Below are 12,637 nucleotides of genomic sequence, written 5' to 3'. Positions count from 1 at the left end.
GTTTCTAAATTTCAAGCTCAAGATCGTAACATTGTAGAAGAGGAAAAAACTTTTTCCCTTTACCCTAAATTCTTTGCTGAGGCCTCCTTCTAATAAAAAAAAGTGATTAATAGGAGAAAAACAGAAGTTTAATAACATGCATACCTCCTGTGTATATGTGAGATACCAGGTACCTCCCTGAAATGGCCCAAGCTACCACCTTAAATACCATCATCAGCTAAAGACAAAGGAAGCTGGGGTGGGGGGAGCCAGTTTGGGGAAGTTATCGGGTAAAACACGATAAATAAGAATAGGGTTGTTATGCAGATTTAAGTCTTTGCCTTCTTCAGTGGTGATGATTTCTGGAGATCTCCTGGTATAGAGACAGACACGCTTGGAAATGAAGAATTCCCTCATACATCTAAATGTCTCTTACAAAAAGTTGATTTCTACTTTGTTTTCAGAGCATTTACTATGTCTGCTGTATTGTAATTATCAGCTCAAAATAATTCTTATGCCACAGAGGCATATTTTTGGGTCATATATTTGGCTCCCCTTCAGTCCCACCTTTGAACCCTGAAGTAAGAGGATTCACAATCATTTCTTCCTATCTCATCAAACCAGTGTCTTCTTGGTCCTGAGGCCAATCCAGTTAAAGAGTAGTGTCCTTGCACTTTCAGATTTCAGCCTTTATAGTATGAGCAATCTTGTATTTAATACGAGGCATTGCAATAGAAACAAAAGAAGAATGAAGGGAAAGTGTTGGAGCAGACTATAACACCAGTCTGAGTCCTGAGGGCAACAACGGTCCAGAAGATTTCTAGATGCCTGGCTCAAAACATCTTTTGATGTTTCAGTGTCTCTGATGATGTCATCATGTGTTCAGGTAAACTCTGTGAGTGGCCCACACAGCAGTAGGCATGAGGATTGTATATACAAGCATTGCTGTGGTTATTTCTCTGATGTTTACATCAAGTTGTCCCCCTTCAGTTTGTAGGCATCAGGAAAAAATTACTAAGAACAAAAACTACACAAGTCACAAGGGTAGGAGATAATTGCAAACTTCAGTTTGGAAATTCATAGCCAGATTTTGAAGAAGCTAGAAGAATTCAGGATCCAGTCCATAAGTAGAAAATAAAACCTTAAAACCAATAGCACTAGAATCCAGTTATTTACAATGGTGTAAACATAATTTTTCTATGATCACCCAGATTTCTACTAAAAATAATCACAATAAAACTAATTTCTTTGCAAATTAAGTCTAGTTTGAATAAATTTGGTCTGATTATATAAGTGGAACAAGAATATAGCTATTGACCATATTGGATCTTTTTAAATATGCTTTGCTGGAACTTTTCATAAGGAATCTCGTTGAAACTTTTTTTTTGGAAGTATAGTTTTCATACAATGTTATATTATAACAGTTTCAGGTGTACAGCATATTGATTCAACAACTCTATGTTATGCTATGCTCACCACAAATGTAGCTACCATCTGTAACCATACAGTATTATTGACTATATTCCCTATGCTATGCTTTTTTCCTCGTCACTTATTTATTTTATAACTTAAAATTTGTACCTCTTAATCTCCTTCATCTATTTCACTCACCACCTCCCCCCAAAACTTGCCTCTGGGAACCACCAGTGTGTTTTGTATACTTAAGAGTCTCTTGGTTTGTTTTGTTTTGTTTTTTAGATTCCACATGTAAGTGAAATCACGGTGTTTGTTTTTCTCTGACTTATTTCATTTAGCATAATACCTGCTAGGTCTATCCATGCTGTGGCCAGTATAGGGTGAGTGTGGGTGTATATGTATAATACCTTTTTTGTCTATAAATGGACACTTGGGTTGCCTTCATATCTTGGCTAACATAAATAAGGATGGGATGAACATCAAGGTGTGTATATATTTTTGTTTTGGGGGGACAAATACTTAGTAGTGAAATTATTGGATCATAGGGTATTTATCTTTTTAATGCTTGGAGAAAACTCCTTACGGTTTTCCACAGTGGTTGCACCAATTCACATTTGCCACCAATAGTTCATGAGGGGTCCCATTTATTCACATCCTCACCAACACTTACTTCTTGTGTTTTTGATACTACCCATTCTGATTTCTAGGACATGATCCTTAACTGTGGTTTTGATTTGCATTTCCTGATAATTAATGATGTTGAGGATCTTTTCTGTATCTGTTGACCATCTGTATCTCTTTTTTAAAAAAATGTTTATTCAAATCCTCTAATTTTTTAATTATTTTTTTGGTGTTGACTTGTACAAGATATTTATATATTTTGGATATTGACCCCTTATTGGATATATATTTTACAAATATTTTCTCCCATTCATTATGTTGCCTTTTCATTTTGTTGATGGTTTTCTTTGCTGTGGTCCCAATAGTTTATTATTTATTCTGTTTGCCTTGTGTGGAGACATAGTCATAAGTCTAAGAGATTAGTGCCTGTTTTCTTTTAAGGGTTTTGTTGTTTAAGGTCTCACATTTAGGTATTTCATCCATTTTGAGTTTATTTTTGTGTAGAGTATAAGAAAGTGGTCCAGTTTCATTCACCTGTGTGTAGCTTTGCAGTTTTTCCAACACCATTTTTTTTTGAAAAAGCTGTCTTTTCCCCCATTGTATATTCTTGTCATAGATTGACCACTTAGGCATGAGTTTGTTCTAAGCTCTCTTTTCTGTTCCATCGATCTGTGTGTGTGTGTGTGTGTGTGTATATATATATATATATATACATATATATACACATATACATATATATACATATATATATACATGTGTGTGTGTATATATATATATACATATATATATGTATATATATATACATATATATATGTATATATATATGTGTATATATATATATATATATATATATATATATATTGATTATTGTGCCAGTACCATACTGTTTTGATTAGAACTTCAGAGTGTATCTTGAAATCTGGGATTGTCATACCTCTAGCAACTTCAGAGTGTATCTTGAAATCTGGGATTGTCATACCTCTAGCTTTGTTCCGATTGTCTTGGCTGTTCAAAGTCTTTTGTGATTCCATATAAATTTTAGGATTATTTGTTCTAGTTCTGCGAAAAATGCGGTTGGCATTTTGATAGGTATTGCATTGAATCTGTAGGTTGCTTTGGGTAGTATGGACATTTTAATAATAATTCTGGCAAGCCACAAGCATTGGAATGTATTTCCACTTGTTAGTGTCTTCTTCAGTTTCTTTCATCACTGTCTTACAGTTTTCAAATTATAAGTCTTTCACCTCTATGATTAAATTTATTTCCTAGAAATTTTATTCCTTTTGTTGAAATTGTAAATAGGATTATCTTCTTATTTTCTGTTTCTGCTTCTTCATTATTCATTTTTTTAAATTTTTTTATTGTTTTTAAATTTTTTTTAATGTTTTATTTATTTTTGAGACAGAGCATGAACAGGGGAGGGGCAGAGGGAGACACAGAATCCGAAGCAGGCTCTGAGCTGTCAGCACAGAGCCTGACAAGGGGCTCGAACTCACGAACCATGAGATCATGACCTGGCCGAAGTCAGACGCTTAACCGACTGAGCCACCCAGGTGCCCCCATTATTCGTTTTTTGATGAAGTCTTCAGGGTTTTCTATATATACTATCATGTTTTACTTTTTCCTTATTGATTTAGATGCCTTTTACTTCTTGTCTGATTACTATAGCTAGGACTTCCAGTACTGTGTTTAAATAAAAATGGTGAGAGTGGGCATCTTTGTCTTTTTTCCTGACCTTAGAGGTAAAGCTTTCAGTTTTTTACCATTGAATACCATGTTCACTGTGGGTTTTTCATATAAGGCCTTTCTTATTTTGAGGAAGGTTCTCTCTAAACCCACTTTGTTGAGGGTTTTTATCGTGAACAGATGTTGAGTTTTATTAAATGCTGTTTTTTGCACATATTGAGATGACTATATGGTTTTTATCCTTCCTCTTGTTAATGTGCTATATCACAAATACTAAATCACACTTGTATCTCTTGAATACATCCCCCTTAATCATGGTGAAAAACATTTTAATGTACTGTTATACTTGGTTTGCTAATATTTTGTTGAGGATTTTTGATCTTGGTCTGTAGTGTTTTTTTGTTTTTGTTTTTGTTTTTTTTCTCTGTGATGTATTTGTCTGGTTTTGGTATTAGGGTAATGCTGGCCTCATTGAATGACTTTGGAAGTTTGGAATAGTTTGAGGACAAAAGGTTTAGGAGAAGTAGCTGTATCAAGTATTCCTAAAAACAAATATGAATGGTCAAGCAAAATGAAGAGACAAGGGAGCACAACCTCAGAAAAAGAACTGAACGGAGATAAGCAATCTGTGTAATAAGGAATTCAAAGTAATGATCATAAACATAGTTACATGACTGAAATGAAGAGTGGATGAACTCCCTGAGATAAAATTAATAAAACTTTGGGAAGACCCAAATAAGAAATAGGAGAAATAACAACTGACATCACAGAAATACAAAGGATTACAAAAACAACTATGAAAAATTATATTCCAACAAGTTGGACAACCTAGAAGAAATGGATACATTCCTAGAAACACATTCTTCCAAAAATGAGTCAGAGAGAAATAGAAAATCTGAACAGATCAATTAATAGTAATGAAACTGAAGCAGAAAAAAACAACTCCCAACTAATAACAGTCTGGGACCAGATAGCTGCACAGGCAGATTCCACCACACATTGAAGGAGAAGTTAATACCTATTCCCCTCAAACTATTCCAAAAAAAAAATAGAAGTGGAAAAAGCTTCTAAATACATTCTTCAAGGTCAGCGTTACCCTGCTACCAAAACCAGATAAATAAACTACAAAAGATGACAACAGGCGAATATTCCCAATGAACATAGATGCAAAAATCCTTAACAAAATATTAGCAAACCTTATTCAATAAAAGGATCATTCACCAAATGTGATTTATTCTGGGGATGCCAAGGATGGCTCAAAATCTGCAAATCGATCAGTGTAACAAAATGAAGGATAAAAAAATCATGTGATGACCCCAATACATGCAGAAAATCACTTGATGAAATTCAACATACACATATAACATATGACAAATCCACAGCTAGCATCATAGTCAGTGGTGAAAAACTGAGACCTTTTCCTCTAAGATCAGGAACAAGAGAAGGTTGTCCACTCTCACCACTTTTATTCAACATTGTAATGGAAGTCCTAGCTTCAGCACTGTGACAAGAACAAAGAAAAGGCATTGAAATTGGTAAGGAAGAAGTTAAACTGTCACTATTTGCACATGACATGATGCTATACATAGAAAAGCCTATAGACTCCACCAAAAAAACCTAGAAGTAGTAATAAATTCAGTCAAGTGGCAGGATACAGGATATACAGACATCTGTTCCATTACTATACACTAATAATGACGTATGAGAAAGATGAAAAAGCAATTCCACTTATAGTTGCACCAAAGAGAATAAAATACTTGGGAACAAACCCTCTGAAAACTAAAATATTGATGAAAGAAAGACATTGAAGATGACACAAAGCAATGGAAAGAAATACCATGCTTACGGATAGAAAGAATTACTATTGTTAAAATTACTACTGTACTATCCCAAGCAATCTATGGATTCATTGCCATACCTATTAAAATACCAACAGCATTTTCCACAGAGCTTGAGCAAATAATCCTATTTGTATGGAATCACAAAACCTTAAATAGCCAAGGCAATCTTGAGCAATAAGAACAAAGCTAGAGGTACAAAAATCCCAGATTTCAAGATACACTACAAAGCTATAATAATCAAGACAGGATGGAGCTGGCATAAAAATAGACACATAGATCAATGAAACAGAATAGAGAGCTCATAAATAAACTTACACCTAGAGGGTCAATTAATCTATGACAGAGGAGGCAAGAATATAAAATGGAGAAAAGACAACATCTTCAATAAATCATTCTGGGAAAATTGAACAGCTACATGCAAAAGGTTGAAACTGAACCATGTTCTTACACCATGCACAAAAATAAATTTAAAATGGATTAATGACCCATATGTGAGACCCGAAACCATAAAACCCTAGAAGAGAGCACACAGAGTAATTTCTCTGACATCAGCCGTAGCAACAATAGGTCTCCTGAGTCAAAGGAAGCTAAAGAAAAAGTAAACTTAACTATTGGGACTACTCACAAAAACCAGGAGACATGAGACAAAGTCAACCATTATCCCAATCTATTTTTCTTGCTGCCACATTTTCTAACAGATAATATGAACTTACTGAACTAGTAAACCCAGATAAAAGTTCTATGTCTGCATTATATTTAATGCTAGTAACTATGAAGAGGTGCCTATTTTAATTAAAGCAACAAATTTTATTCACCAAAGATTATCTCAGATCATGTTAACTTGGAAAACACTTGGGTTATTTTCTACATTTTGGGGTTTAGAAATACTTAGCTTGATAAGTACTTATTTTTAAGCCAACCAAATACAGCTCTTTTACGAATTAATTTTTGCACTACCAGCCAGAAAAAAATAGCACATATCCATAACATACGTATGTAGATTCAAATATACATACAGACACAGAGACATTATAGCTGCAATTATAAAATTTCAACCATGAATCAGGTACTATGCTATAAAACTCAGTGGTTTATAAATAACAGTTGAATCCAAATTGTGTTTCTAGCAGTTTACCCACTCAGATGACTAAAAGCTTTTCTTCTAAGATTTGTCAAGAAGACACTTAAGAGTTTTCATTAGCTCAACTCCACATAGCATTTTTTTTTTCTTCCTGATGAGAACTATTCCCCTGAAGTTTGCATTTAAAAGAGCTAGCTCCTAAGTCCTGAAGAAGATGGGGGAGAGAATCCACACCAAAAGACACAGAGAAAATATCCAGGCTTTCTCCTGTACTTTTTTTTTTTTTGGAGGGAGTTGGGGGGAGGGACAATATATTTGCTTATTAATCCAAGATCTAGAGTAATTTCTATTTAAATTTTCCTTCTTTTTAAAAGTGTATGACAGTTCTGTTTCCAGTATCCTGATCCTTTATAATACCTACAAGCTTTGAGAAAAATAGAGGAGGGTTTAGAATAGGTGGGCTTTGAATTGCCTCTAGAGCCACATTACTAATTTTGTAATGATTGGTAAGACAAGACAATTACTTCTAATTTCTGAAATAATTGCTTTGCAGCCTGAATAATGTCAAAGGACTAACCGCCCATCCAGCTATGTTATCTTCAATTTGCTTCTTTATATCAAGGAGAAAACTTGTGACTAAAATAGAAATTTAAAAAGTTCTATGTTCTGGAGCATCAAGATCTAATGCGGTATGCCTTTGCAAAGTTTGCATAGAGTATTCAACAAAACTGTTTTAATGTTCTTTTACTGAGCGCACAGTTCAACAGTGGACTAATTTGCCTTAAAGGGATAAGCCTCTACTAATATTTTGCTCAGCCTCTGAACATTGGCATCCCGCTGATCCATTTCTTCCTCAACCCTAGGATAGCCCGGAAGAAATGCTGGTCACCTGTTTCCTCTGTGAGGGAGTTTGGCTCCTCAGAGGCCATTTGGCTTATCTGTTAACTACAGTACAATCATGGGTGGGAAGAACATTCCTTAGCAGCCAATCACGGTTCCTAAGAATGAGATTTGAAGGACTGCTCAGCTTTCTCACTCTTCTCTAAATTTGGTCGGATCTTCTTCCAGTGGAGACAAAAAGGACTTGTTAATTTCATCCTGTCAAGGGAGTCTCAGGCTAGCTGCCATACTCCTTTGTGTTCTCTTTTCAGTTACTCTTGCCATAGGTATCAATAACACAGTTTTTGAAAATTTGAGCTGGAATTTTTTTTTTCAAATACAGAAATGTTTCCATCTCAGAAGATTCATCATTTGGCCACTGACAAGAGGAACTTCCATTAATCCCAATGGCAATTTAAACCAGTAACCCTTGATTTATGACTGCAAGAAGCATCCCAAAAGGTACAACAGATGCACCCTTCACAAGATTCAGGATATTCACTTCCTGTATCAGCCTAAGAAAGTTAAGACCTTCAATGACCCAGGCAGCAAGAATGGTATAGAGAAAATGGTATCTCTGTTTTTCCCGTAGGAATGGGAGATGACTCCACTCATAGACCTGCTCATCTGTGACACTGGGCAGGCATTGTTGGATTGGGACTTTTCTAGCACTAACAGGACACAAATGTTGAGTCAACAAAAGCCCCTTATGGAAGTTGACCCCTTAAGATATGCTCCCCTCCAAGTTGGCATACTTAGAGGATGCTGCTTTTTGGATTCACAACCTATTCATCTGTCTGCCAGATGCATGCCAACACTAGCATATTCTGACTGGCAGAGACCCAGAGGGAATATTCTCACTGGTCACAAAGCCAAGTGCTTGAGACATAGTGTAAGATGAGAAGAAAACCCATCTGGCTTATTGTTTCCTCCTTATGACAACACAGAAGACCAAAGAACTCAATGGCTGTCTCCTAGAGGAAAAAGAATCAGTAGAAAATAAGAATATTCACTGAGCAGGGAAAGAATGGTAAGGAGGCAGGTAGGCAGAAGCTTGGATTTACTGCCGCTGCTCGTGGGACTGTGACACATGTGAGGCTCCTTAGGTAGAGGGGCCCAAGGATGGTGACAGAGAAATCTACTCAGAAATTGAAATTACCATAATAAAGTACCCATGTCTGAAGCCTTCAGGTGAGCTCACCATATAATTCAGCATGGCTGAGTTGCAGATGTGAGAAATTTACCGTTAGTCTACCTTTAGACGCCATAACCAGGGGAAGTTCACTGTTTTTGAATGAATTTTTTTTTTTACTTTTTAAAAAAAGTTTATTTATTTTTGAGAGAGAGAGAGAGGAGACAGAGATCCGAAACAGGCTCCAGGCTCTGAGTTTAATAACTCAGAACCCAGAGCCCAAGGTGAGGCTGGAACCCATGAACCATAGATTATGACCTGAACTGGAGTCAGATGCCCAACTGACTGAGCCACCCAGGTGCCCCAGAATGAAAATTTAAATTGAATATATTCTTAAAATAAATGTTTGTGACTGATTCCACTAAGATGGCATCTTAGTTCTTTTTGTGAGGGGAAAATAAAGTCAGGAATAATTCAGCAACTGCTGATAAACAATACACTACTAAGAGAATGCTGGGACAGGAGGGTGAGGCCAAGTTACACCTCTGTGTCACAAAGCCCAAGCCAGACTGCATTTGAAAGGTAAGAGGAGAAGGTACACACTGACCACATTTCCCCTCCCCGAGGCCATCACAGTACCATGCACAGAGATCTCCCATGAGCTTCTGATTCCTCTAGGGGGAAAAGAGAGCCCAGGGGAGACAAGCAGTCTTAACTTTGTGGGAGCCCCTACTCTGCTTTCATCCCACAGCAATTACAGATACAAAAATCCTCAACAAAGCATTAGCACAGCAAATCCAACAATGCATTTAAAAAATCATTCACCATGATCAAGTGGAGTTTATTCCTACGATGCAAAGGTGGTTCAGTATTCACAAATCAATCCATGTGATGCATTACATCAACAAGAGAAAGGATAAAAACCAAATGATCTTTTCAATAGATGTAGAAAAAAGCATTTGATGAAGTACAATATCCACTCATAAGAATCCTCAACATAAGTAGGATTAAAGGGAACATACCTCAACATAATAAGGCTATATATCACAGACCCACAGCTAACATTATACTCAGTGGTGAAAAATGAGTGCTCTTCTTCTAAGATCAGGAATAAGACAAGGATGCCCACTCTCTCCAGTTTTATTCAACATAGCAACAGAAATGTTAGCCATAGAAATCACACAGCAAAAAGAAATAAAAGGCATCCATATTGGTGAGGAAGAAGTAAAACTGTCACTATTTGTAGATGACTCCACCAAAAAAATATTAGAAGTGATAAATTCAGTGATGTCACAGGATACTAAATCAATATACAGAATTCCATTGAATTCCTGTACACTAATGAAGCAGAAGAAAGAAATTAAGAAAACAATTCTATTTACAACTGCACCGAAAATAATAAAATACCTAGGATCCTAAGGAGGTGAAAGACCTATATTCTGAAAACTGTAACACATAGATGAAAGAAATTGAAGATGACACTAACAAATGGAAAGGTATTCCTTGCTCATGGATTGGAAGAATATTATTAAAATGTCCACACTACCTAAAGCAATCTACAAATTTAATGCAATCCCTATCATAACACCAACAGCATCGTTCAGAGAACTAGAACAAATAATCCTAAAATTAGTATGGAACCCCAAACAACACACATAGCCAAAGCCACCTTGAAAAGGAACAACAAAACTGGAAGTATCGCAATCCCAGATTTTAAGATATGTTACATTGCTGTAGTCTCCAAATAATATAATACTGGTACGAAAATAGACACATAGATCAATAGAACAGAAAAGAAAACCCAGAAATAAACCCATGATTATATGGTCAATCTTTGACAAAGGAGGCAATAATATGCAGTGGGAAAAAGACAGTCAAATGGTGTTGACAAAACTGGACCACTTTCTTACACCATTGAAAAACAATAAATTTAAAATGGATGAAGGATCTAAATGTGAGACCTGATACTATAAAAATTCTAGCAAAGAGCACAGGCATTAATTTCTCTGACATTAGCCATAGCAGTATTTAAGGGAAGCAAAAGCAAAATAGACTATTGGGACTACATCAAAGTAAAAAGATTCTGCACAAGGTAAACAACCAACAAAACTGAAAGACAACCTACTGAATGGGAGAAGATCTTTGCAAATGACTTAACTGATAAAAGGTTAGTATCCAAAGTATATAAAGACCATACACAATTCAACATCAAGAAAAACCAATAATCCAATTCGAAATGTGAAGACTAGAATACACATTTCTCCAAAGACCAATAGTTCACCAACAGACACATGAAAAGATGTTCAACATCACTCATCATCAGGGAAATGCAGACCAAAACCACAGTAAGATATCACCTTACACCTGTGAGAGTGGCTATAATCAAAAACACAAGAAACAACAATTATTGATGACAATGTGGAACAACAGGAACCCTCATGCACAGCTAGCAGAAATCAAACTGGTGCAGCCACTGTGAAGTATGGAGGTTCCTCAAAAAACTAAAAATAGAAGTACCATATTATCCAATAATTCCATTAATGGAATATAAAAACATTAATTCAAAAAGATAGATGCACACCTTTGTTTATTGCAGCATTATTTACAATAGCCAAATTATTGAATCAGCCCAAGTATCCATCAATAGATTAATGGGTAAAGAAGAAGTGGTATGTATATATAATGAAATATTATTCAGCCATAAAAAAGAATGAAAAATCTTGCCATTTGCAATGGCATCGACGGATCTCGATAGTATCATCCTAAGCAAAATAAAGTCAGTTATAGAAAGACAAATACCATATGATTTCATTCATATGTGGAATCTAAGAAACAAACTAGCAAATAACAAAAAAAGAGACAAACCAAGAAAACAGATTCTTAACCATAAAGAACAAACTGACAGTTACCAGAGGGGAGGTGGGCGGGGTGGGGAGGTGGTTGGATAAAATAGTTAAAAGGGATTAGGAGTACACTTACACAATAAACCCTGAGTACAGAATTGTTGAATCACTATATTGTACACCTAAACCTATTATAACCTAACATAATAATGTTAACTATACTGGAATTAAATCACTTTCTGTGCTCATCCGTAAAAAACACTCCTCATCCATTCACTTTCTATCATGAAACTAAAGCAATTCAGTCCTATCTTCAGGCTCCACTTCTAATTCTAGTTCTCTTGCTGTTTCCACCACATCTGCAGTTACTTCCTCCACTGAAGTCTTGAACCCCTCAAAGTCATCCATGAGGGTTGAGATCAACTTTTTTCCAAACTTCTGTTAGTGTTGATATTTTGTTCTCTTACATCAAAAATCCTCTTAATGACCTCTCTAATGGTGAATCCTTTCCATAAGGCTTTCAATTTACTGATCCATCAAAACAATATCTATGGTAGCAATAGCCTTGCAAAAAGTAAGATGTTAAGTCAAAATGACTTCTCTGTTCATGTGCTGCAGAATGTATATTGTGTTAGCAGGTATGCAAGTAACATTAATCTTGTACATTTCTATCAGAGCTTTTGGATAACCAGATGAATTGGCAATAAACATTAATATTTTGAAATAAAGCTTTCATTCTGAGGTCTCAACAGTAGGCTTACAATATTTAGTAAACCATGTTATAAACAGATGTCCTGTAATCCAAGCTTTGTTCTTCCATTTATAGAGCACAGGCAGAGTAGATATGGCATCATTCTTAAAGCCCCTAGGATTTTTGAAATGGCCAATGAGCATTGGCCTCAACTTTAAGTCATTAGATTCATTAGTCTTCACCAAGAGAGTCAGCCTGTCCTTTGAGGCTTTGAAGCCAGGCATTAAGTTCTCCTCTCTAGCTATGAAGATCCTAGCTGCTGTCTTCTTCTAATAGCAGGCTATTTAATTTACATTTAAAATGTCTTTAGGGTAGCCATCTTCATTCATGATCTTAGCTACATCTTCTGATCACTTGCTGCTGCTTCTTGCTCTTTTATGTTCTGGAGGCAGCTTCTTTCTTTAAACC

The 12,637-nt window shown here is 35.8% G+C and overlaps 2 long non-coding RNA genes across 5 annotated transcripts in view; one reads left to right on the top strand and one right to left on the bottom strand.

Annotated features, from left to right (window-relative positions):
- LOC123380144 overlaps positions 1-8,897 on the top strand; it is a 54,158-nt gene extending 45,261 nt beyond the window's left edge. For all 3 annotated transcript variants that reach the window (XR_006585537.1, XR_006585538.1, XR_006585536.1), the window contains 2 exons: positions 660-865; positions 7,178-8,897. This is a non-coding gene — a long non-coding RNA (uncharacterized LOC123380144). The remainder of the gene's footprint in view (positions 1-659; positions 866-7,177) is intronic.
- LOC102899771 overlaps positions 1-12,637 on the bottom strand; it is a 192,659-nt gene that overhangs the window by 2,000 nt on the left and 178,022 nt on the right. The gene's annotated exons all lie outside the window — the stretch shown is intronic.

Source organism: Felis catus, chromosome C2, assembly GCF_018350175.1.
Source record: "Felis catus isolate Fca126 chromosome C2, F.catus_Fca126_mat1.0, whole genome shotgun sequence".
Taxonomy (NCBI): domain Eukaryota; kingdom Metazoa; phylum Chordata; class Mammalia; order Carnivora; family Felidae; genus Felis; species Felis catus.
This window is presented reverse-complemented; position numbering and strand designations above follow the sequence as displayed.